Source organism: Chiroxiphia lanceolata, chromosome 9 (genome assembly GCF_009829145.1).
Source record: "Chiroxiphia lanceolata isolate bChiLan1 chromosome 9, bChiLan1.pri, whole genome shotgun sequence".
Classification (NCBI taxonomy): Eukaryota; Metazoa; Chordata; class Aves; order Passeriformes; family Pipridae; genus Chiroxiphia; species Chiroxiphia lanceolata.
In genome coordinates this window covers 22,288,157-22,312,645 of record NC_045645.1, presented here as the reverse complement: position 1 = coordinate 22,312,645, position 24,489 = coordinate 22,288,157, and the positions used below count along the sequence as shown (strand labels likewise).

At 36.7% G+C, this 24,489-nt stretch overlaps 1 long non-coding RNA gene across 6 annotated transcripts in view; it reads right to left on the bottom strand.

Annotated features, from left to right (window-relative positions):
* Nucleotides 1-1,622: 1,622 nt before the first annotated feature.
* Nucleotides 1,623-24,489, bottom strand: part of LOC116791004 — a 59,931-nt gene continuing 37,064 nt past the window's right edge. For 3 of the 6 annotated variants that reach the window (XR_004358588.1, XR_004358593.1, XR_004358591.1), the window contains 4 exons: nt 3,062-4,739; nt 2,363-2,430; nt 2,209-2,280; nt 1,623-2,124 (listed from right to left, as the gene is read on the bottom strand). This is a non-coding gene — a long non-coding RNA (uncharacterized LOC116791004). Of the gene's footprint in view, nt 2,125-2,208; nt 2,281-2,362; nt 2,431-3,061; nt 4,765-24,489 lie in introns of all 6 variants that reach the window. The other 3 variants (XR_004358592.1, XR_004358589.1, XR_004358590.1) reach the window with 3 other exon arrangements.

Sequence of the window (24,489 nt, the reverse complement as noted above, 5' to 3'; positions counted from 1 at the left end):
GGCACCATTAAAAAAGACTGTTATTGCAGAGTCACCTCTTCAGAAACTTGTAGTCCAGGTGGAAATATCTCTTTTATATTTGTAATGAGTATGGGCTGATTATTTGTGCCTAGGTCAATGCTGACTGAGGTTTCTGCACCCTGTTCTAGTAGGGTATGAATCATTGATCTTCAATTAGTACTGCCTTAGAAAAGGATGTAATGTAACTTTATCTTTTTCTTGCATTGGAGTCTGTCTCTCCTTAATGCTAATCATTCAGACATTATCAGCACAGCAAACATGTACAGAAACCACTCATGTTCCAGGACACTGGTTCTTTCCAGTATTGAGAAATTCCAGAATCTTCTGTTTTGATAAGTATTTTCTCTGTTAAAAATACATAACTTATCTATAACTAGCATTAATAAATGTACTGCAAAACCAAGACCAAAGTAAGGAACTTTGTTTTTGCTACAGCATGAATCATACTAGCTTCAGCTTAATTTGAAAATTTCTCCTTCTAGATAGAATGTATACCTTTGATTCTTGCTTTTAATATGATCTTTATCTGTCTGCAATATGTAAGTCTGTAGTAATTCAAATTCCCATTTTTGTAGAAATGGGTAAACCTAAAGATACAGGCTTATCTCTGAACAGCATTGCTGAGAAATCATTCATCCATAGCAACTCTTCCTTTTAATACTTTACTCTTCTGTCTCTGACTATGATAGTATTCAGACCCTGTGGGTTCATCTCTAGTAAATATTGGAATAAGAAAAGATAATCTTCTGAAATATCAATTTTAAATAATGCCAAATAATTTCAGGATTTATTGTGCTAGTGTGATTACACCTTTAAGGGGGTCTGATTTTTTTTTCTATAAATATTAGTTTTGCATATGACAAAGGACTGATCTCATTCAGGATTGAAATATATCTTTACCATTTAATTAGACTGATAACACAAAGTTCAAGTATAGGTGTATTGTCCCATGACAACCTTGATATTTTTATCCTGTTCAGTTGCTACCTGGTGAAACTTAAGAAAAGTAAATACAGTACACAAGATAATTTGCTGTGTAACTGATGTGCTGAGGAAACTTTGTAAATAACCAAACTAAAGTATTATTTTTGAACCCCCCCATAATGAGGAAGAACGACATGACTGCTGTGACATTACCTAACCCTTGTAAGCAATTCTTGCTGCAGAATATTTGAGTTGCACCAAGTCTAAAGACCGAACTTACCTTGAGTGATTGTGTGATGTGAGAAATGTAGACTAGTCCTTCTGCGTGTCTGACCAGGTTAATAAAGGGTTGTAAGGAAATAAGGACAAAAATGTGAGTTTATTTACACTTTTATTTTCTTATTAGTATCTGTGATACTGAGAGTGTGACATCGGTACTCAGTTTACAGTAATTTTACAATTTAACTACTTTTCCATTTTTATTTCTGGATATACATTTCTCTGTCATTGTTCAGATGCCTAAAAAGCCAGATGCAATAGTAAGAGTTGTCTAATAATATTTATGTGCTCAGAAACAATTTCATGTAAAATTAATTAATTTATTTGATGAAACATTTGATCCATAACTTTGAAATCTCATTTGTTCCCATTTGTATTTGTCATGACAAGTATAGAAAAAGTATTCCACAATGCCTAGTTAAAATGACATTTAAATATTCTTTCCTTCTATGTCAGAGTCCTTAGGAGTGGATATACAGTTTCCTGTACAGTTATTTATTTCTGCACACATACTAAATAAGAGTTTTTATGGTTTCAGTGATACTGAACCCTGTAAGGACAATATTCCAGAAGAAGGCAGTGGGGTTTTTTTCTAGTCAGCTCAGTTAAACACACTTAAAAGCAAGAAAACAAAAAGTGTATACTCGCAACTCTTTTTCTGACCAGAAAAATGTAGCTTATAAGAAGTTTGTTTCTCACTACTGCTTTCAGAGCTGCTGTTCCTCTCAGTGGCAACTGTAAAATGTGGGGCCACAGTTGCATTCATTGTTCAGTGAGCTTGTCCACAAAGTTAAACCCACCGACAGCAATGAATGTTGATTGTGACCTTTTTTGTAAAGCTTGGCAGGGTGGGGGAGAAACATCATATGATGGTTAGGTTGCTATCTTCGGTGTTAAGGCCTGAAAGCATGAAGTAAGGAGGAGGATGGTTAGCTGGAGGGTACAATCAACGGTCGATGGTTTTCACTTTAATTCCAAACTCACCGACAGCGTTGAATGTTCACTGAAGCAACCACTACAACAGAACTCCATTGACTTGACCGCATCCTCAAATGTCTGAAAGGAGGGGGGGGAAATCAAAATTCACACAATGATTTTAATCATACAGATGATGCAACTTCAATCATTTTTCTCTTACCAACACCCTTGTCTGCCCATCGTAATTCAACCTTTGTGCAAGGAGCTGGCAGTTTCCCAAACTTCTTTCTATGAAAAGAAAAGATATTTCACTTATTCAGGCTTTAATAATAAAGGTTGGGGATGCAGGCACAAGTGGATTAATTTTGTCTGTTATTTCCTGAGACTGAACTTCATAGCAAAATGAAACACAAGATCCCATACATGAAGAGAGCTGGCTAAGAGTGTTATGAATTATTAGAGCAAAATTTCTTTTGCTGACATGGTTCAATTGGATTTAAACTTGCTTAGGATTGATGAAAAATACATTTTTTTTTTTTAAAGGAGGCTTAATTTCTCAATAAACATCTTACAGAGACAGAAGGCTTTTCTTCCTCACAAATTGTCACACATGCAGAACCTGTTATGATAGTTTTCAGGAGAAAAAAATAGTGAATGTATATTAAGACTTGACCTAAATTTATTTTCATGTATTTTTTTAGGTGGTGGCATGCTGTGCATATCCAGTACTGCTCATCACATAGTAAAGTCCTTATTCTCAAAAATTTCCACAGTAACATAACAATTTTTCCCCATCAACTCTCTTAATTATTAATAAAAATAAATAATAATTTAAAAAAGCGGGATTGTAATGTTTGTGTTGCAGAAGGGTTTTAGAGGCTGTATCAGAAGGTAAAACAAGGTAATCGAGGAATTTTACCTTATTTGCATTTTGGAGCAGACTTCTTCTGCAGAAGGTGTTCTCGATGCTCAGCTGGTCAGAATTCTTTTTTACCAGGTCCGCTCTTGCTCTGCTGAAATTGTGTGACTGATTCATTGACTTCTATGAATTGCTGTTTGTTTACCTTATCTTTTGGTAAAAGATGTTTTATACTCTCTCATCAATCTCTGATTATTTGTAAGTCTTTATGAATGTTGGGGGGTTTGTTTCTACTTTGTAAAAGGAACCCGCACCAAAAGACTGGAGCTCATAGGTATGGCACCTGTGTCTATTTTGTAAACAAACACCATGACAAGGACTTTGTTCTGTTTCTTTCAACTAATTACTCTGCACGTAGAGGTATTTATTACATCATTTAACTCAACATTATTTTTATCTAATAGTACTGAAGGACAAAGTCATTAATACAGTCTATTGGAGAACTAGACAAGAATGGAATCCATTAATTTTCTTCTTTATGTAGATTAGATGTATTTTGTTTAGGAAGGCCACTGTGGTTAGGAATATATCTGAATTCTAATCAAATGTGGCAGTACATCTTTCTTTCCTGATACAACTGTATGGGATATTTGCTGCCAATAGTTTGGCTTTGAAGTTTATTTTTATTTTTCCATTTCTTTGTAGTGGTTTTTCAAAGGTTTAATTCCATGGATATTATGAGAAGACTTCTGTACACCAGCATGAGTGATGAGAGAATAAGGCTCTCCAACTCAGTCTTTTGCGCATCTGCATCTGTTCAACTTTGTTCTAGCCAAATGAGCTGACTTTATGGTTTAGGGTTGCTCATGTTTCAGATCCACCCTATTATGAACTTGCTTTCTGTACGTCATTTCTTTCAGTACTTATTCCTATGCTCTTATTCCCTGCTTCCATCTGTCACTTCATATTTCAATACGGGGTCCTGCCTGGCTGCTATCTGGCAACCAGGATGGAGGGGAGAGGAAGAAGAGAAGCTGCATAGAGCTTGTGGCTGGGTGGATTGCATCTTGGAAGGAATTACTTTCACAGGTTATTATTAATGCCTCCCACCCCATATAATGGAAAAACCTCAGGATTTCCTTAGTTATCTAGCCTCTGAAATGGGCTGAAACTTGTGAAATGGGCTGAAGCTAAGTACAAAAAGTATTCCTGGGTTCCTGCCCTAATTCCTGATGTGTGCAGGTTATGCAAGGTAAATATGCTGTCATCATCTCTCATCTGGTTTTCATTTTTTTAAAATCCCTTACCAGGCTTAGCTGGCTGTTAGAAATGCCAGGTTAATTTTAAATTTTTTTTTCAGATCTGCAAGCTTATGTGAACATTCATATTGGATGTATTTTTTTTTTTATTTAAGGTTAGTAGGTCATAAATAAACCAAAGCACTTTCCTTGCTATGAGCAATAGGGTCATGGTGTACATGAAATATCGCTTTAAAAAAATTGGAACCTAACGTGAATTGACAGAGGTACATGAGGAAGTAGTTCATCGTGTGGCTGCAAAGGCCATAGGGATTTGGACTGCTAGAGCTACCTGTCTTAGGAATAGATTAGATATCTTGTCTGATGACCTGTACTTAATTTAAGTGACTGCCTTTGCAAGTCCTTCCAGAGGGCAACTGTGTGAAGTAGAGCATCTAATCCTCAGTCTTCAGTCCTCTTCTTCCTCTTCATGGCCTGACCTAAATTGAAGATATGGGTGTTGTGCTGCACAAACAGACAATTACTTCAATGCTATGTGAACTGTGTCTTTGGTTCTAATTAGTTACCTTTTCTGTTTTGACCTTTATCTTGCTTTAAAAGACCAGGGTTCCATCACCATACTGGTAAATACTGGCAACTGTAGCACAGTGCACTCATGTTTGACAACGGCCTTATGTAAAATAGGAGTAAAAGCTCCCTGTCCCTGCTTAGAAGTGGTAGAGCTATCAAATACTACTCTGCTCTGCTTATTGCCCCACCTTTTCTCCTTCTTCCTTCTCTCTCCCCCACATATAAATGCCAGATGAAATATGAATGATAGATGTCAGTCAGATAGAAGTCCGGCTTGCAGACCACTTCAAACAGCTGTCTTAGAACTTTTACTAATCTTACTGCCTGTACAGCAGGGAGTTTTTTTCTTAGGAACAAATACTTTGGTGAATACACAGATCTCAAGTTTTAGATACTTTTTCTAATGGTGCTTTAGAACAATCTATCCAGACTGTATGCTGGTTAACATTGTATGTTAACATATTTATGAGACAGATACCCTACACAGTTTACAGAATCATTTTTCTTTTGCTGACATTTAATTCTTACTGGAAGGTGGAATTCAGACTTTTTGAAGACAAATACTCATTTGTATAAAAGGAAGACAACAGAGCAGTGTTAATACTGATACTGGAAAGTTATCTCATGGATGCAGTTGTTGGCTACTTCCACCTCCTGCTTGCCCTCTCCTACAGTCTGTCAACAGATTTCCAGTTATACACTTGGGGACAGGAAGAAATGCAATATGTGGATTTTTTTTTTTAATTGTCTTGGAAAAGTGAATTCCAGTGGCAGCATCTAAAAGTGTCACTAGCACACTTGGGATCAGATTCTCAGCTCGTGTAAACTGACACAGCTCCACTGACGTCAGTGGCATCTGCATTTACACCAGCTGGCACCTGGATGCTCATCTGGAAAAAAAGTGAGGCAGAACGATCAGTTATCATCTCTTATATTTTCTGGGTTTTGTGTTGTGTTCATCTTTTTTTATTAAACCTTTCTAAAATGACAAATTTTCATGTAGTATTGACATTTTACTCGCAATAAATTAGCAGTAATACTAAATCTCTGAGTATTGACGCTGCTGTGCTTCCACCAAAAGGATTTAAATCCAGCTGACTGGATTATTAGAAATTCAATTTATTCTTGTGTGACATTCAGTTATAAGCTGAAAGTAAAAAAATCTATGCAGCTATCAAGAGGAAGTCCTTTTTCTGACAAAATGAAAAGTGTTTGTTTCTTCTGTGGTCTTAAAAAGTGCAAGAACAGAATGAAATAACTGTGACTGTAATCTAAGACTCTCACTATATTCTACAGACACTAACTGCAGTTGTTTCTGTAGTGTGTTGGAGCATCAGCTCCTAATTACTGATGCAGTAAATCTAAGGTTAATGTTTTTCAAGAAATCCAACTAGACAATCACCATGTTTTCATGTTGTCTTAAACTTATGGAAACATCTTTGTTAACCTCTACTGGGGAAAAAAAAAGAAACATTTTAGGGAGTATTTCAGCATTTACTGGAGTACACCCATCTCTGGGGAAAAGTAGCAACTGCATAACATCTTGAAGTACTAGTGCATGCCAGCCTGAGACAGGAGGAAAAACTGGGATTGCCTTGTTTGAATTCTGCATTCTACAAGGCTGCTTTTCTGTATGTTATGATATGAAGAAATCTAAAGATGTGCAGAATCATCCTGGTTCTTGCTCATAGAATAAGAGCATGAAAAATATCTTGGCCCACCAAAAAAACACTTTGAGGTGAAATAATATCCCCGAGACTGTTTTTTAAATGAAATCAAAACTTGTTTGACATGTATAGCCATCACAGAGCAATCTGAACTTCACTGAGTCCTATCAGAGTTCTGCTGGCCCAGAAACCATAACATCTACAAATACCTACTTCATGTGTTTGTAACCTTTGACTAGGTTTTGCTGTCCAAAAATTGACTGTGCTCTTGAAATTGAACCCACCAGCTAATATCACATGTCTACAACACTGACTATGAGGTGGGATACTGATTAGCCAAGCTAATTTAGGAGCAGAACAAATGTGAGGAGCAGCAATGATATTAGTTCAATCAAATATTTGATTGCACTTCCAGAAATAATTTAATTGCAGAGCTCAAAACTGTACTTTGCCCATTAGAATTTTACCTGATTAGTATTGTGTTAAATCTTGATATTAAAGACCCTTCCAACCCCAAATTTAATGTAAAAATACCCAAGGCAATATTGTCTTTTTGTGTACTGCTTTAGATTTATTATGCTTCAATCAATATAAATTGTTACTCTTATTTAACAAATCATAGTTGCACTCATGTTCTATACAGACTTTTATATCTGACCTATTGAGCCTGAATGCAATTTATTACTTCATGTTGTTAGTCCTTTTTGAAATTGTAAGAGCTTTTCCAACATACAGGATTGAAGCCCTGGCTCTATAAGCTTTGCTTTTTACTTAAAGCCAAGAAATTGGTAAATAAATTCTTATACTGCCTGTATTTTCCCAGCCTTTTGGATCACAGTTCTCCACTCTTTGTCACTGGAACACATTACTATTTATGGAAGATATGCACACATTTCAGTGTCCATAAATCATACGCAAACATCTGTTCTTTAGATCAGTAGATGGAGTATGGTAACTGCTTCTTACACTTATATCCATGAAGTAATGCTCACCTACTGATGTTGTGCTTAAACTTCAATATTTTAGCAAATATTTCAGTAATTTAACTTTCCAGGCAATGTAATTAAAGACAAAATGAATTGCAAGCACAGTCTGGCATAGAGCTCTGCGTGGCCTGTACCTGAAAAATGTCAAGTGAAAGTTGTAAGGTAGAGGGGATAAACATTAACAGCAACATGATCAACCTGACTAAAACAGAAGAGATTCTGTAAGTCATTCTCTCCACTCATTGCTGCCTTTGAAGGGAATTTCTTTCCCTCCCTCTTCCTGTTATAGCTTTAAACAGGCATCCTTCTTTTATTTGATGAATCTGGATTATGTGTAGTGGTCCACATTTTTGCCTTAGTAGTCTGATCTATTTCCCACGTGATTCTGCAGGCAAGATTCTAAGGCCAATAACTGGGAAGCTGCACTCTGAGAACACATGGTATCTGTGGAAACCAAGACTGCGTGCAAGTTAAAATGCGAGAGGTGGGGAAAGACAATGTTGTATGATAGGATGGGCACTGGGTGGAAAAGCAGATGATAAATTTTCTTATTCTGTCTTCAATCTCAGTGTTAGTATTTTTATGTAAAATATTTTCAGTTGTAAAGGGAAGAATCTTCAGATTGTGTCCTGTTTAGCATTTATGTCAAGCCTTTATTTAGTTGTCATGTATGCTGTGGATTCATTGGTTGATTTTCAATATCTTTGTATTCTTTTTATGGGAATGAAGACTTGATACTTCGGGGCTACAGTTATGAATGTCAGCATAGAAACTGAGTTTTCATAGGAAGAAAGTATGTATAAATATGGACAGTAAAAATATTCTATATTTCTAAAAGTTATTGAGCCCTTCTTTAGTCAAATGTAAGACAGTAGACTGTAGTTCTTTATCTGAAGAAAATGGACTGATTGCTTTTAAATTGCCTACAAATCCTCTTGGTTTAAAAAAAGCCAAACTGATTCAGAATGAATTTGGAACACCATGTTAGGATTTCTGGAGTATTTCAGTACTGTTTGCGTGTTGTCTTTTAGGTTCTTTGCAGTGATTATATGAAATAGATATATTCATAACAACACGCTTGGGGGCTTTTGAAATCTTTTGTTTACTTTGTGCTCTTGATTTTCTTAATCAAAAGGTGCTGAGTGCAGGTTTGCTTTAGAGATCCTCCATGTGTCCATATCTCACTGCCAGAGCAGAGTGCAATAGCAAATGGCTTTAATATCCCATCCCCCTCTTCATTCTGTGTTGCCATAGGAATGGTCTGCCAGAATTACCAAATTCAAATAATTATGGTCCTGCAGCACAAAGTTTCTTTTGATCAAGAGCGAGTCATTTGAACCCTGATGTTTAGTGGATAATACTTACAGCCTCATAAAAGTGTAGTGATGGCTGATATCTCATAGTGCTTTGAACATGTGAAGTGCTATATAAACAATATAGGGCTATTGCACACAACTCAAAGCTATTAGCATCTGAGGCACAGTGCCCCAGGCCCTTGGAGGGGAAGTCACGTCTTCACTGGAAAAGAGGCACCTTTTTGAGTTCTGTCTGCTTCCAGATTAGGTGTCGGGAGCTTTCTAGGTAGCATATAGATATGAAAAAGCACATTTTTTCAAACACTGTGTTTATTACACTGCACTGGATACTAACTAAAGGCAAGCAGCATTCAGTTAGAAAATGTGAGGATGGTAAATCATTGCCTGTTTGCATTATTTTCTTTCCTGTAATTGTATTTTGGCATTCCTGCATTTTTCCCCTCTGTGAAATATCTGTATGCATATCTATTTGTTGCTAATACACTTGGTATTTTTCATATGTAATTTGAAACAGATGAGAGATTATGCTTCATTTTTTTTCCTAAAAATATCAACATACTTTACAGAATTTAGACCACAAACACAATTCAAGAGTATGTTGAACACTCCATGAGTGTCTGTGTGTAAATGGTGGTGAAACCTTGTTCTCAAGATAGCAATACAAGCTAAGAAAATAGTAGAGAGTCACTTGCTAAACAACTGATGTAACATCTGTCTATCAGAGCTGAAGGTACTGCTCAGATGAGAACAAAGTTTTCATAGGATTGATGTCATGGCCTTATTTGCCCTATTTTTACTCTTTCACACATTTTGTGTACTCTGATAAATAAGGGCTACTGCTTGGGACCCACAAGATGTACCTATCTTGCAATCAATGTGAAGTCTGGGGTAGGAGAAAGGCTCATGGCTACCTCCAGGGAGAAGAGGAAATTCCTTGAAATCTTTTTATGCCCGTCGTTGCTCCAGTTTAAAGGCAAAACATTTCTTGGTCCAGAGCTGGCAAAACATTCTTTTTGCCTTTTGATGGTGTAACTTCTTTTCAACAGCAAAGAGTATTTTAAAGAATTGCATTTTTCTCCTTGCTTGTTGTGTGGTTTTCTAATGTCTTGAGCTAAGCTTTTAGGCATGTTAAATGATGTAAACAAGTTTTGGATTTTTGTTACTGTTATCTAGGAACAGCCATTCAAAACAAATATGCTATTGACTCAACTCTAAAAAGCTCTGAACACAGAATAAGCTCAGACTTCGAAGGACTGGGCACACAGTTTAAATATTTAGCATAGCAAAACCCATTGCAGTACAATTGCTTGTACAGGATCCAATGGTTTACAGCACAAATGCAAAGTATAATCCCATGTATTCAGGGAGCAAATGCCTGGTTAGTTTACTGTTTTCTGGTGGCTATTTTTTCATCAAGACCAACATACACATACAAACTACTTATTTTCTGCTCTGGTAAAGGCATTTTTAAGTAATAAATATTCTTCTACAGAAAAATAATGCACAATAAATAGATACAACATTATCAGAACTGTGCTAAAGGCCTTATCTTTACTATTGAAAAATGGTGCACCCTTTAATGGTTCATAATCTGCCTGGTTTTGTGTCTTCCTCTACATTCTCCTCCTTGTCCTTGTTAAGCTCAGCTGCCCTTTGAAAAGCTTTGTGCTCCAGTGACCACTTTAAACTTTCTATTGACAAAATAAAGCTGGACTCCTAATTTATTTTTCCAACAGAAGGTGCAAGTTGAAAGTGATCATTGGCCCAAAAACCTACAGTGATAACAAAGATGATTTTACTGGGAAGGGGGAGTGACGTCCAGTCTTCTTTTCCTCTGTCCTTCAATTCCCTTCTTCTGCCCTTTTCTTATAACGCTCTTGCTTCCTCCAACCTCCCAGAGTCCCAAATAAACTGCAGTTCCTACATCTCTTCCCAAAGTTTCCTCTTTCCAGCCCCACACCAGCAAGATTTGCCTTTTTGCAGCTATTTGCTGTGGCAACAAAGGGTAGGCCAGTAAATCATATTTGGGACCTCAAATGAAACTGGTTTGTGAATCCAAATTCTGTCTCTTAAAACCCTGAGAAGGCTGACTGGGAGATTGGTAATGAAGTAGATGAGTGAGTGGGATGAGAGAAGGCACGTATAGCCAAATAGTATGTTTCTGTGTAATTTAAAAATACATGCAAACCCATGCAGACACTGTTCAGTGTGACAGAAGAAAGGGAAATGACTCTTTGTTTTGGAGATTTAAGCAGATCAGTACATTTGTAACATCCAGTAACCTCAAACATTGTCAAAATGCATTTTTACACCCCAGGGTCTTGCTTTTCTTCAGTACCCAATACATTTAAATACACGAAATGTAATGAATAAATTGGATTTGGAGTAAGTAGAAGACATTTTATGAAGTCAACACCTTCTCTTAAAATCTTCAGGTCTGCTATTACCATCTCAGTAGCCACTCCTAATTAACAAATCATAATCTGAACAATCATAGGTGATGTTGGCTATTCTGAGACCTTTTGTTTTTCAGTACCTCCATGGATTTATACAACCTTTCTTCTTTTGATAGCTACCTCTTTTCTTGTTAAAAGTAATCAGGGAGCTTGAGACTCGCAGACTAAATTTTCTGTGCTGCTCAGTTGTTCTATTTGTATTTTTATTTAGAAAAAGCTGAATGAAATTCCATTTGGTGGGAAGGCTCTGTTCTTTGAGTCCTATGGCAACACTATATTCCAAACACCCAGTGCAGAAACATTATGCTGGCTCTTAGCAAATAGGGTGAATGTCATTCTTATTGAATACGACCCAGGTGCTAAAAAGCTATAGCTGAAAGTGCTAGGTTAAAAGCATAAGTCAGCTAGGTACATAAATATTACATGGCTATATCTTTAATGGGCTCCTGTCGCAGACTTGCTTTGTTTAAAGATTTCCATAACCCTGCTGATTTATTGCATCTTTTCTAGAAGTATGCTGCTAGCAGGAAACTCAGTTGAAGCACTTTCAATCATGTTGGAGGATCATTATACTTTCACTTGAATAACTAATTAGTTGCAAGAAATTAACCACTGCTGTTTAGCACAAAAACACTTCCAAGAAGGGCTTTCATTTTTGTTGTGGAAAATGACCTCAGGCACTTGAGTAGGTGGGGCAGAAAGGAGAAATAATGATCCTGCTGTCTTTTAATATAACTTTTGTTTTCAATTCAACCCAATAACTAGCAGGCAGCATAGCTGTCTGAATAGGGCACTGCACTCGGATTTTGGATAAATGTGCTCTTATCTTCCTGGTCCCATGGATCTGATGGCTGACCTCATCCCATTGATTGAGACTGTCACTGAAGGCTGTGGGAGATGGAATACAAGACTGAGGAAGAAATACATTAGTGAATAGAATGGAAGAATATTATATGACCAAAGAAAGGATTATAACCAGTCTCTTATGTCTCTGGAACCTAATTTTCTTGTTGTGAAATGTAACTCATTTAACTGGCATGTGAGGGCCTTGCCTTGAGGTTCTTGCATAAGAGCTCAGTATTTTTGGCAGATGGTGTTCACGGCACTGCTAATATAATCTAAAACACAGTGAGGTGAGGGAGGAGAACAAACACATAAAATACTTAGTGCTTTGCCCCACTTCTGGGGTAAAAACTGGAAGGAATTTGAAGAAAACTAGTTTCTGAGATATAGATTCTTCTCTAATATATAAAATCCCTTTTAAAAAGTCAGTAAGAGTGACAAATCCTAGATAACTTTCTCTGTGGAACTGCCATTTTGTAACTGTTATTAGAAATACATATATACAATAGATTTTTAAATTATAAACCAAAAGCATAATGATGCACATAGGAATTGATTATCTCCTCTCAGTCTTCTCTCTCTACTGTACAGTCAGTGAATTCCTCAGGTATTTGGAAAAAAGAGAAGTATTTCCCAGTAATGTGAGGGCAAAGGGGAGGGGAGGGGAAGCTTATCGGTATTTTTTACTCTCCTCTTCCTTCTCTCTAACCACACTTGGAAGATTAGAAAGTCGTCTTCAATATGTGCATCTGAGATGTGATATAGAAATGCTGGGAATTATTCAGTGCCAAAAGAGAGTGGGCTACTCATGACAAACTCCTGCTGAATATCAAATATAAAGGTTCCTGTAATTCTTTAGCACTTTTTTCTCTTCCCTCTGTTCTCTGCCTTCTTTCCAATACTTATTCTCAAGCACCTATTTTGAGTACCTGAATGTTGGGATCAGAATCTCATTCAGCTCTTTATGATTGTATTGGATTACCTGCAAAGCATGTGTCTTCTGAAAATGTTCACATAAATACATTACGGTTTTTTGCTAAGTTTTCAACTTATTTTATTGGTACATGAGAATGCAGGGGACAGGAAGGTCACATCTGACTTTATTTTGGTGGAAAGGTTAGCATATGTGCGTGCCAGGAAATCTAACTTCACGTGGAAGAAAACAACAGAGCTCCTCTCTAGAAAGAGGTCGTGCACAATGCCATATCACCTTCAGTCAAAATCATGGGAGCATTTTTCCTGAGAAGCTATGGGGTAGATGATTTCAGATTGGTCATGCTGCCTCTAAAGCATGTGGGCACAAAGGCAGCCAAGAGTTTGTGTGAGTGTGTGTGTGTTCAAGTCTCTCTGCTTTGGGATAGCTGTGCCTAACAGCCCATCAGGCAGAAGGAAGTGGGGAGAAGGGCTTAGTGCAAGTTCTTTACTACTCTCAAGAAAATTACCTACTAGGCTTTTGAAACAACGTATATTCCCCTGAAATTGCATGCAGAGAATTTTGAAAGGACCAAGGGATTTTCTGGTAAAAATCTCAGTGCTTTCTTTTGTGCATCCATAAAGAGTGAAATCTGAGTGCAAAGATATCACAGAAATGTGTTAAATTCATTGCAATGTAGCTTTCAGGTGAACACTTTAGTTCTAGAACTGGTGGCTCATCCAAACTATGTAAACATTCACACTTTATAGTAATTACAACTGAATAACATGTAGCTGAATATAAAACCATTAACAGACATCTAAGTTATATGTTGTTGACAGATGTCTCAGTTTTCCTTTCCCAATTATGGATATGTTCTATGCTTTGCTCCCATTACCTGAATTTGCTTTGCTTGCTCTTTCATTCTGATCTGTAACTGTTCAGTGAGCATAAAGTGTCTTCAAATAACAGGTGCTGACTTTGAGAGTAGTTTCAAACTTCAGTTTGGATTTCTGCCTGCAGTTCAGATTGGGTTCATTCGAGTTCTTACTCAGGTTTAAATCTTGGAATTCCTTCCAACTTGTATACTCTTATTCATGCCACACCAAACACTGAGTAGCTAATGTTCAGACATCACCTGTCCCTACATCATGGAAAACAGATGCTTCTTCATAGTCTTGTACAATCAAAAGTAGAGGAAAATGTGGAGTCTAGAAAACCTGCATATTTAAGGAGAAGAGAATGTAAGACTCTTCTTTAAAGGAAAACCTTTGAAATACATTAAAACAAATGGGCAGCTCTGTCTCCCTTGGATTTACACTTCAGTTATTAGATGATATCACAAAACACAAAGCTGATCATAAGTGAATCTACAGCAGAATAACACTAGACCTCTTTACTGAGAAACTGTCTGTACAGATTGAATATGTTAAGTCAAGACCCTGAGGGAGAGAAACATTACTTCAAGTGGATTATAGGAAAAAGCGTGTAACTATGTTCCATTCTTTCCATTAGGAGACTCCTATGTATGACTTGTGTGTAAATGTAGCTAATTTTCTATTTCAGTAGCTGTGAATGTGTGTAGTTGAAAAGACAAAGTGAGAAAGTGGTTTGGTTTGGTCATGCATTTGAGAATCCTTGCTTTTATTGGGCCCGTGCCGAGTAAACCAAATGTGAAGGGATTAGCTCTTAAAGCACATTACAGGTGATTTCAGGCAAATGGAAAGTAAGTTTCACTGTGCGAATTGGAAAAAGGTTCCTAATTGGAGAGACTGTTCTTGCTTGTCTGGTATAGTTCAGAAAGATTTTCCTCTCTTCTTTCTCTGCCATTTCCTTCTCTACTGAGGATATAAACCAACTTTGTCTTCTCTTCTGTTTTCCCAAAGTGTAAGTCTGTAAACATGTCTATATGCTGACAAGTAAATATGTTTCTGTAGAATTTTACAGTGCACAAGTGCTCAAAGTTGGTTAATTAATGAATTTTGACATTCAGCAACAAATCATAGCTGCTTTTCTCAAATGGTCAGCAGTTTTCCATACAGAGCTGATAGCGAGTTTCTAGAGTTCAAAACCCCTTGTAAGAATAGTGAATGAGTATAAATAGGTACAAAGACTCATCGGAATTTTATAATTCTTGAGTGGAATTAGGAATAGTTTTATTGGTCAAAACAAATCTGTGCTTTTCAGATTATACCACATCTTGCGAAAATGAACAATTAATAGTCTTTCTTGCATTATGGCTTCTTTGTGTCTAATGCCTTCATGTATATTATAGATGTTTGGCAGAGATGCATAGTCAGAAGCTGAATAATGAACAGTGTGAATTCTCTAGGCTTTGGTATTTTGCCCAGGATTTTTTCCTTGCTATCTTCATTAGGAAAAAACAATAAAGTCGTCTTGAGGCTTAGGACCTACTCTTTTTTATTCTTTCTTGTGCTGTCTTGAGCCTTTGTATAGCACTAGTATCAACTATTCAATCAGCGTCTTTGAAAAGCACCTACCAGGCTGCCAGATTCCTGTTGCAGAGGAAGCTAGATGGTGCCAGAAATCAGTCACTCTGTGCTAAATATTGCTGCTGGCTCCAATCCCTGTCTCTCAGAGTCTATAGAAGTCTAATCTTCTGTTCTTCAGTGAAAAGATGGCAGGATTTAAAAATGCCATCTGAAGTTACTGTTATGTAACAAATGTCTTGCCATCCTGTGTGGTTAAGGAGTTGAACTGGTCTCCGGTCACAAATGGTGGCCAGGTATCTTATATTACATGGAATGCCATTATTCTCAGCTGCTGTGGCATTTGTCCTTTAGTTTCTTACTTGCCAAAACTTAAGTTGAGTGAATTTAGAAATTCCTCTGTTTCAGACAAAGCAGTTTGCTTCCAGTCAAGTCTAAGCACCAACATCATGCTGCCTTGCACACGCTCAGAGTGCCAGCCAGCAGAACACTTACAAAGCAGTTCAGCTGCCCCCAGCTTTCACCACCCAGATGACACCTGTGCAGTGTTGGCATACTGAGGATTGAAGTGGCGTTATATGAAAACTAAACTCAGAAAAAGTAATGCTGAAGCTAAATGTGCAAACAAATCCGTTCATAATTGTGAATGTATCCTTCATGGCATTTCCCATTTTCATGGAATTCAGGGACATTTCTAAAACTACTGAGAGCCATTTGATTGTGTATGAAAGAATAGAATTAATTTTTCAACCTCACAATATGCAGATATTTTTTAGTAGGCATTTAAAACAATCATTACAAAATTAGCCTAGTGTAAAACTGATCAAGCTGCATTATTTTTGTTAAAATTGTTCCACAGCTGGTGTAGGTGCTTAATTAATGCATAGTATCAAAATTCAGTCTGAATTCTCAAAACACCCTGTTCAATGCTTGTCTCACTGGAGGAGCCCAAAGCTGCTGATCACCAAAATATCTGCCAGATGACCTCCCTGGTGCTCAGGCCAGGTTGGTGCTGAGCACCCCTCTGCCCAAGTGGCCCCTGGCCTCACTTCAGTGTGTCTTGCACAGCAGGCTGAAGGAGCCTACAGTTCCCTTCCCCTCTACTTTCTGCTCCTATGAGCAGCCATCAGAGCAAATCCTAAAGACAAGGGAACATGGTGTCTCGATTACCAAGCTGCAGCCAGGCATATTCTCTATTGCCAACTGAATATTACGTTGCTCTTTGCAAATTGTGAAAACTTATTGAGGAATCATTGAAGAGCATCTCTCAGTCATGATATCTGGTTCTAGCTGGGGGTGGATTTAGGTTTAAATCCGAGGTCTTCTATGTCCTGGGTGGGCAAGCTGTTCCTTGAAAGGGAAGCAGTACAAGTACCTGCTCCTTTGTCAGCTGGAAGATAAGTGTTTTCATTGCCAGATTCCAGGAGACAGTTCCTGGCCATTTTGCTGTAAGGCCAACAGTATTAAATCCAAAATTTCAAGGATGCAGTTCTAGGTGTGTGACTCATTATTCCCCCATATAATTTAGGAGGACTGTCTTTAACCTGCAGACTTCTAAAAGTCTTTTTCTGTGTGTAGTTCTTTAGACAGCTTATGTATTGCTTAGATATAAATCTCTATGGATATTTTGGGTATAGATGCTTCAAAGATAAGTACAGCATTTATTATTTCTGTAAGTTCAGTCCTTTGGTTGCTCGAACCTATTTTCAGGACTCTTCCCCTCCAATTAGGAAATGGATGTAATGATTGTGGGTTATGATTGACTCTTCTTGTCCTTAACTAAGAGGTTAATGTATTCTTTGCTGCATGTTCTGCTTTCTTCATAGGCCTAAGTTGATATTGCTCCTTCTGCTGAAGTGACAGCTCCTGGGTGATGTTTGACATGGCGCAGCCAAGAAATCTGTATGCAGGATGTGTTTTCTCCAGCTCGACAGTTTTCCAGGAAGAGGTTTAGCAGGTAAACCAGAGCCCCAAAGTCTGTTTCCAGTATCAAAAGGCTTAGCTTCAACTGCTAATTCTAGAAATACAATGTATGAACCTGGTATTTATGCATATGACTTTGATAGCTGAAAATGTTAGCATATGAATTTGAGAGTCTGAAAAGGATTTTTAGAATGCAAATTAGCTTTTAGCTAAGTCACACTGAAAGTAAACCTGAGAAGATAAAAGAAAATAATATTCATATGTAGCAAACTGCAGAGTTTATTTATTACTCTGTCAGCAAGCAGTTGGATGGCCCAGATGAAAACAGAAGGTTCATTATACCTTACAAGCTCATTTCTGGAGATAAAATGTTGGAAAACAGCTCTGAGATAAATTTCTTGTTTAAATATTATTAATATGGAGAATTACTAGGGGAAGCAACCTATAACCATTAAGGCAGTTTTTCTCCTTTGATAAGCTTTATTTCAATGCTATGATCTGCCTGCAGTGTAAGAGAACTTTAACCCTTTCCTGTCTGCAAAGCTGAACCTTAAAAAGTGCGGTTTTCTTCTACTCTGAATATGCCAGCTCCAGTTAGTCTTATGAGGAGGTACTTTCCTTTTTAGGTGGGGATTTTCTAAGAAGGGATTTTTGTTTTTAATTGACTCTGGAATAAGTTAACTGAGTTTTGAGCTTCCTTACATGTTTGGCTGCTTGAGTATGTTGCTACACTGCTTTATCACTGAAACTTTGTGCTGATATTTTTTTGTTTAATATTCAGAAGATCAGGTAACTGGAATTAACATAGTTGCTCTTCTCTAGATGCCTTTAGGGATACTTGGAAAAACTACTTGTAAGAATGTGCTATAGTATGAGTATTGCTGACTTTCATTTGATTTTTCATTCGTTAACTTGAGACAACTGAAGGAGAACAAAGGTTGCTTATGTAAAATGAGACTGAGGGTGCAGAAACATTGAAAACATGCCTATTCTTGTGAGAGGTGTGGTGTGTAATAGCTTACTATGAGGTGCAGTTGAGGAGCTATTATGACTAAGAGGGATGCTGCCTAATACAAGTCTGGTAGAGTTGCTTTTTGTATTTCTTCCCTTCACCTTCCCTGCTTCTCCCACCACTGCACCACTGTTCTACATTTTCCCTGCATGGGGGAGGAGTACTAACTGGCAACAGAAACATGGTTCCAGCTGAACTCTAATGATAAAACACAGAAATATGTTGCAAAAATGCACTGTGAGCAGGGGGAAAAGGGAAATAATAGCTCTGGGAGCTCTCCTCCTATTGTGAACTGTGGCAACCAGGCGATTGGACTGCAAGGGGTTGTGTGTCTGTGGCTCATAGCTAGTTGGTAATTATAAACTGAAGATAATTCAGTGCACTATTTATATAATTTCTTGTTAAACTCATCATGGATATTCGCTTTTGATTCTATTTAGATTTGACATTTTCATTATACTGTATTCACGTAGTTTCCTGATTTTTATATTTGGGAAAATACATTTTATATTTGGGAAAATTATGATCATAAAGCTTTTCCTACATCAAGAAATAGAGGTATTCTTTCAGGACCAGAATGCAGGCATAGATGTTTCTATGGGTTTGGGAAGTCTTTTTGCATTTGGGGTTGGTTTTGGTTTCTTTTGTTTTCAAATACAGCTCTCTCCATTTCTTCAAATTAAGCACAGATATTTAATAATGAAAACTGGCAGTGTTTCAACTGCCATGTATGTGATTAAAAATCTGTCTAAAACTGCAGCTTAAAAAGTGGTGTCTGGATGAGCTCAGCAAAATACTTCACAGATTATGCTAATTCATGCTCACTCAAGAGAGTATCTGTGGCAAATTGTCTTATTATAAAAGTAATTATTGAACTGATATGCAAACTCTCTGTAGTGTGGTAGCTTAAATTTTACTCAAATTAGTAGATTTTCATATCACTAAATCTGTAACAGTATTAAAAAATCATAGATATGGCAGCCCTGCTACAAGTTTCTCTACAGCCCTATGCATTTGATGGTAAGCAGTGAAAAGCGGATAGTGGGCAGAGAGTTTCTACTTCATTTGGTCTCCTTCAGCCCCTGACTATACGTGCTTGCTACTGGACTGTGCAAGGAAATGATTGAATGTGTGGCTGGATTTTTGACTAGAAAAATGAGTAGTTTCATATGTAATTGAGAAGAAAATCAAAATATTTTTGCGTTGATTCTTGCAAATGGTTATTCCCATCAGCACTCTATTAATAATATCTGTTGGAAAATGTACTGACTTAAGCACTTATTTTTTTTTCCTTTCTATACAAGTATTGAAGAATGCATGAATTAAAGAAGTAGTACACCCATTTCTTTTTGAATTTTTTTTCTTTTTTTGAAACTTCTTTTTCTTCTGGTTTGAGTAGGACATTGGGCTAGGTGAGGGACTGAGGTCCCTTCTAACCTCACTTATTTCAGGAGTGTCTCTGATTTCAGTCATTCAGAGTAAGTATCCACAAGGATTGATGGAACTGCATCTGAGACACTTCTGTTGATAGAGGTAGTTCAGGCAACACGAGATTTTAAAGTAGATTTACATGTGTTTGTCAGCTGTTTGAGAAGAGTTTCTATATCTGAAGGATATTGAGCTTTCTGTTCTAAAGGTCAGCAATAGTAAATACATCCTTTTGGCTGTTGACACTTCTAAAAAAATTACATTTGAGATCTTTCTATGTGTGCATAACTTTCTCCAATGCCTATAGTGTGGTGGGCTTTTGTTTGCTTGACTGTGAGAAAGGGTGAGTGAATAGCTGGGCAGAGGTTTTTTTATGCTTTCATACTCTGCTATTCAGTGCCAAATCATTGTAACTTTGGATGATGTTGAAAATGGAGTATAGGGGGAAATAAATCACACTGCATTGGAAGGGAAATGGAAAGAAATAAAGAAGCTATGTCACTATTAAGATATAGAATACTTTTTTCATTTAGAAAAAAGTAAAATAATTTCAAGATTTCAAAAGAAAATAGTAGGCTGATTTTTTTTTTCTTCCCTCTGCTCAGTGGAACAATTTTTAAAGTTCAGTTGAACTGTTGAATATATTCAGTTGCCCTTGATATTCTTGGCAAGTTTAGAACGTGCACAGAAAATTTTGTGGATTCCTGATATTTAGCTGTTCTGAATTGAGACTATGCCTTTAGTAAGCAAAAGTCACTGCTATTTTGCATATGGCATTAGAAATAAGAAATAAACCAATTCAGAATAAAAATAGCTGACTGTAGTTTAAGGTGATTTTTTTTTTCCTTAATGTGAATACTTTGAAACGCTAACTTAAAGGTCCAAGTGTTTGAGTTGATGAATTGCCCATACTTTGCACTGCAGAAAGTAGGAAATCATGTAATCTTGAAGACATATAAATACTTACATCCTAAGTGGAGATGCGTTTTTGAGGGTTACAAGCATCAGACCAGCTTATAGGAGCAGACACCTACCCCCCCCAGAAGTTTTGTGACCCTGAAACAGCTTGCTTCAGGCTTTTAAGATGAAAAAAAGTTTTGAATGCTGACTGAAAATCTGAACTTGCTACCTAGCTCTGTAGTGACTTCATATGATTAATTTAGCTCTTTTGGTAGAATAATTTAGAAAAAGAAATGTCTCCGATATTTCTCATGCAAAATTGTTTGTATTTAATTGTTCAGAAATTTCAATGCATTCTCTTGTAACATGCTGTCAAAAGTGAAAGTTGTTATTTAATCAATATTTACCCTTGTGAATAACTGCATGTACAAGTCTATAAATACCTGTTTCTGGGAAATAGTGTTCCAGCAATCTGGAATATTTTACTGAAAATGGAAAGCAAAAATACCTAATACTTAAAAAAAAAAAGAAACAAACAAACAAAAAAAAAGAAACAAAAAAATGCCACCTGATCTACTTTAAAAATTAGTTTGCTTTAAAGTGTATTATTTCTATCTGACTTCCTAAATGCATCCTATATTTTGATTTTAAATTCTCCATGAATGTTTGTCTGCCTCTGTACTATTTGTACCTCTAAAAATGTCATTGATATAAAGAGACTTAAATATGTGATGAATGAAGTACTGCAGCTGCCTGAGTAAGAAATTTCAGTGAAGCTAAAGATAGACTTGTCTCTTGTATCTATTCTTTGGCAGAGAAACAGGGTGATTGAAGGGAAGTACAGTATATGAAAGCACAGTTAAAATACAGACACACTGACATTATAATAGTGTCTCATCGGGTGATGTGGTGTTTTGACTACATGGCTGCAGCAGGTCTATAATTTAAATACCATTAATGGCACAAAAAACAATAGCATGGAGGCAGGAATACTGTAAAATCTCTGGGTCTGTACTTACAATGCAGATGAAATAGCCCTTTGAACTTGTGGTGCCAAATGTTGTCCAAAGTTACTATTCTTCCATGAGGAAAGCAGTTTTTGTTTTTGTGGTGTTTTATGTCTTCCCCTCCTAGCACAGAGAGACATTTTCTGTTCAGATTTCTTGGCCTGTGTCACTACAAAGATCCCAGGCAAAGGGACACTGCTTGTGTTTTCCTTCACTTATGTCCCGTTCACACATTCAGCACAGAATTTGCCATTGTGAATAGTCATGAGTATGTTTTCTTTGTGCTCGTTGGCTTTTGAATATGCTTCTTTATGTTTTGACTCGAGTTGCACACAGAACTAATTTCACCACAAGCTATTGGTGTTCAGCTGTAACAGAGTTACACATAGTCCTGTGACTGCACCCTGCTTATAATATCTCATTTGTTTCCACTTGGCTGTTGTAATGTTTTCTGCCTGTTAGACTTCTTGTCCTTTCCCTTGCTCTCCTTTTTTTTTTAACTTTTTTTTTTACCCCCATTTGAAATTATAACTGACTTCATTTTGATTATTGAACTTAACTGCAGGTAAGCAATAAGCACATGTTTCTGTACCCTCACAGATGCCAAACATTTAATGCACCTTTACTGTAATGTATGCTCTAATTGTTTGCCAAGTGGAATGAGTCTATCCAGAAACATCCCTGATTTTTGAAAACCCTGTAAAATGTGTACAATATGTTAATTGTGAAGCTTTTTTTAGAAAATTTCAAAGGAGGAGAAGAAATGCTGTGTAAGTGAAACTTGTTTAAAGTGCTCCACCATTTCTAGCAGGAGACTGTTATAATAGTTGCATTATTTCTTTATACTGTTTGAGTGCCTTTGTAAATCTCAGGCTTTTTTTTCCTTTAAACTGGCTCACTGTGTGTAAATGTGGTACTATACCATGTAAATACTATCTGTTTCCAGTTTTGGCTAAGTGGATGGACTCTTTTCAAAATATTCATGCAGTGTTAACAACAATTAAAGCCAATTTATATTCTGTGAATAAATAACTAAAGATTAAAGGTTACTAAAGAGTTAAGAAGGGAGTTTCAGAAGAGTTATTTTTCTTTATAGTACAAGCCTCGCATTCGAAGTGTGGTAAATTTGTGCATTTGTGTATACCTTTTTTTTCCTCACTTAAAAACAAATCATACCTAAAATTCAAAGCATGTGGAGTAGAGATGGATTTACTTTATACTGAAGGTAAATACAATTGAAGAAAAATAAAGCCTCTGCATTAATTTAGAAACTTTGGATCTTAACAGAAGTAATTTATTCAGAATTCTCTTTATCTGGTATCTGTCAAGTGTAGCTACCTCTCTGAAACAGGGTCTTTCAAATCTGTGATCATTAAAATAGCTCTCTGCTGATCCTGTGCATTCATGTAACAACTCAGGTTCTTCTAAAACGTAGTATTAATATGTACAAAAAAAAATCTTATGAATGTTGTGATCTCAGAAGGAATCTTGATCAGAACAACTGTTAAATGCAAAATGATACATTGGCCAACTGAAAAAAGTTGTCTGTTTATTTCCTTCTCAATATTAGTGAAGAAATATTTTACTTAAACCACTATGCATGGCTACTGCAATCAGTACTTTTCAATTTTGTCTGAAGAGAGAAAATGAATAATTTTTCTTGCACTTGTTGCCACAAACACTGAGGAGTAACATGACACCAAAGCACAACTTCAGAGAATGGCTAACATTTCCCCAGACTGCTGTTTTTAATTAGACCAGAATATGAGTTAGTGAAAAAAATTTCATAGTGTCAGGTTTGGTAAAATTGGTCTTAGTTATAAGATGATTTTTCTACTCGGGAAATAATTTCTGAAATGAAAAGGAACTATTCTTTATGTTCTAGGAGATTTTAAATATAGAATGAACCTGCACAATTTCTCCATGTCAAAAAAGCGTACTGTGCACTTAAACAACCTTTTCCTAATGAATACCTTGTACACCAGTAATTTCTTCAGTAACCAGAATGGTTGTTAGTTTTCTCTGAAAAGCCCCAAGTATATTTTGTAACAACTGAAAACCTGAGCACAATTCAGTTCCTGATGTAGTGGTGCAGTCCCAGCTGCCCTTTCAAGAGTGGAATTCCAGATGTTCCTGTTTTGCTTAAGAGGCAGTGCTATAATTGTTGGACAGCAGGGATACAATTTGGCTATCTGATAATGTTGTATCTGTTGAAATACTTTCACTGTGGCTGTTGTAATGTATACATACATTGTGAAGGAAACTATATTACAGATTGTATTCATATAATTCAGGTGAGTGCAAGAAGAGCTTGGATTTGAGGATACAATGATGGCATCTCAAATACCATCTAAGGGGGGGGATTATGCAGTATCTAAAGCAGCATATACATAGCCAGTGATGTTATTGAACCTGTTATTCATATAATAATTTAGGTTGGAAATAATAATTTAGGTTGGAAAAGCCACTTAAGATCATTGTATCCAACACTAAATCTAGCACTGCCAAGTCCTAAATCATGTTCCTAGGCACCATGACTACATGTCTTTTAAATATCTCCAAGGATAGTGACTCCACCACTTCCCTGGGCAGCCTTTTCCAATGCTTGATGCCTTTTTGGTGAAGAGGTTTTTTTTCCTCTAATATCAAATCTAAACCTCCCCTGGCACACCTTGAGGCCATTTCCTCTTGTCATATTACTTGGAGAAAAAAAAGACTTAGACACACTCCTCTAGAGCCTCCTTTCAGGTAGTCGTAG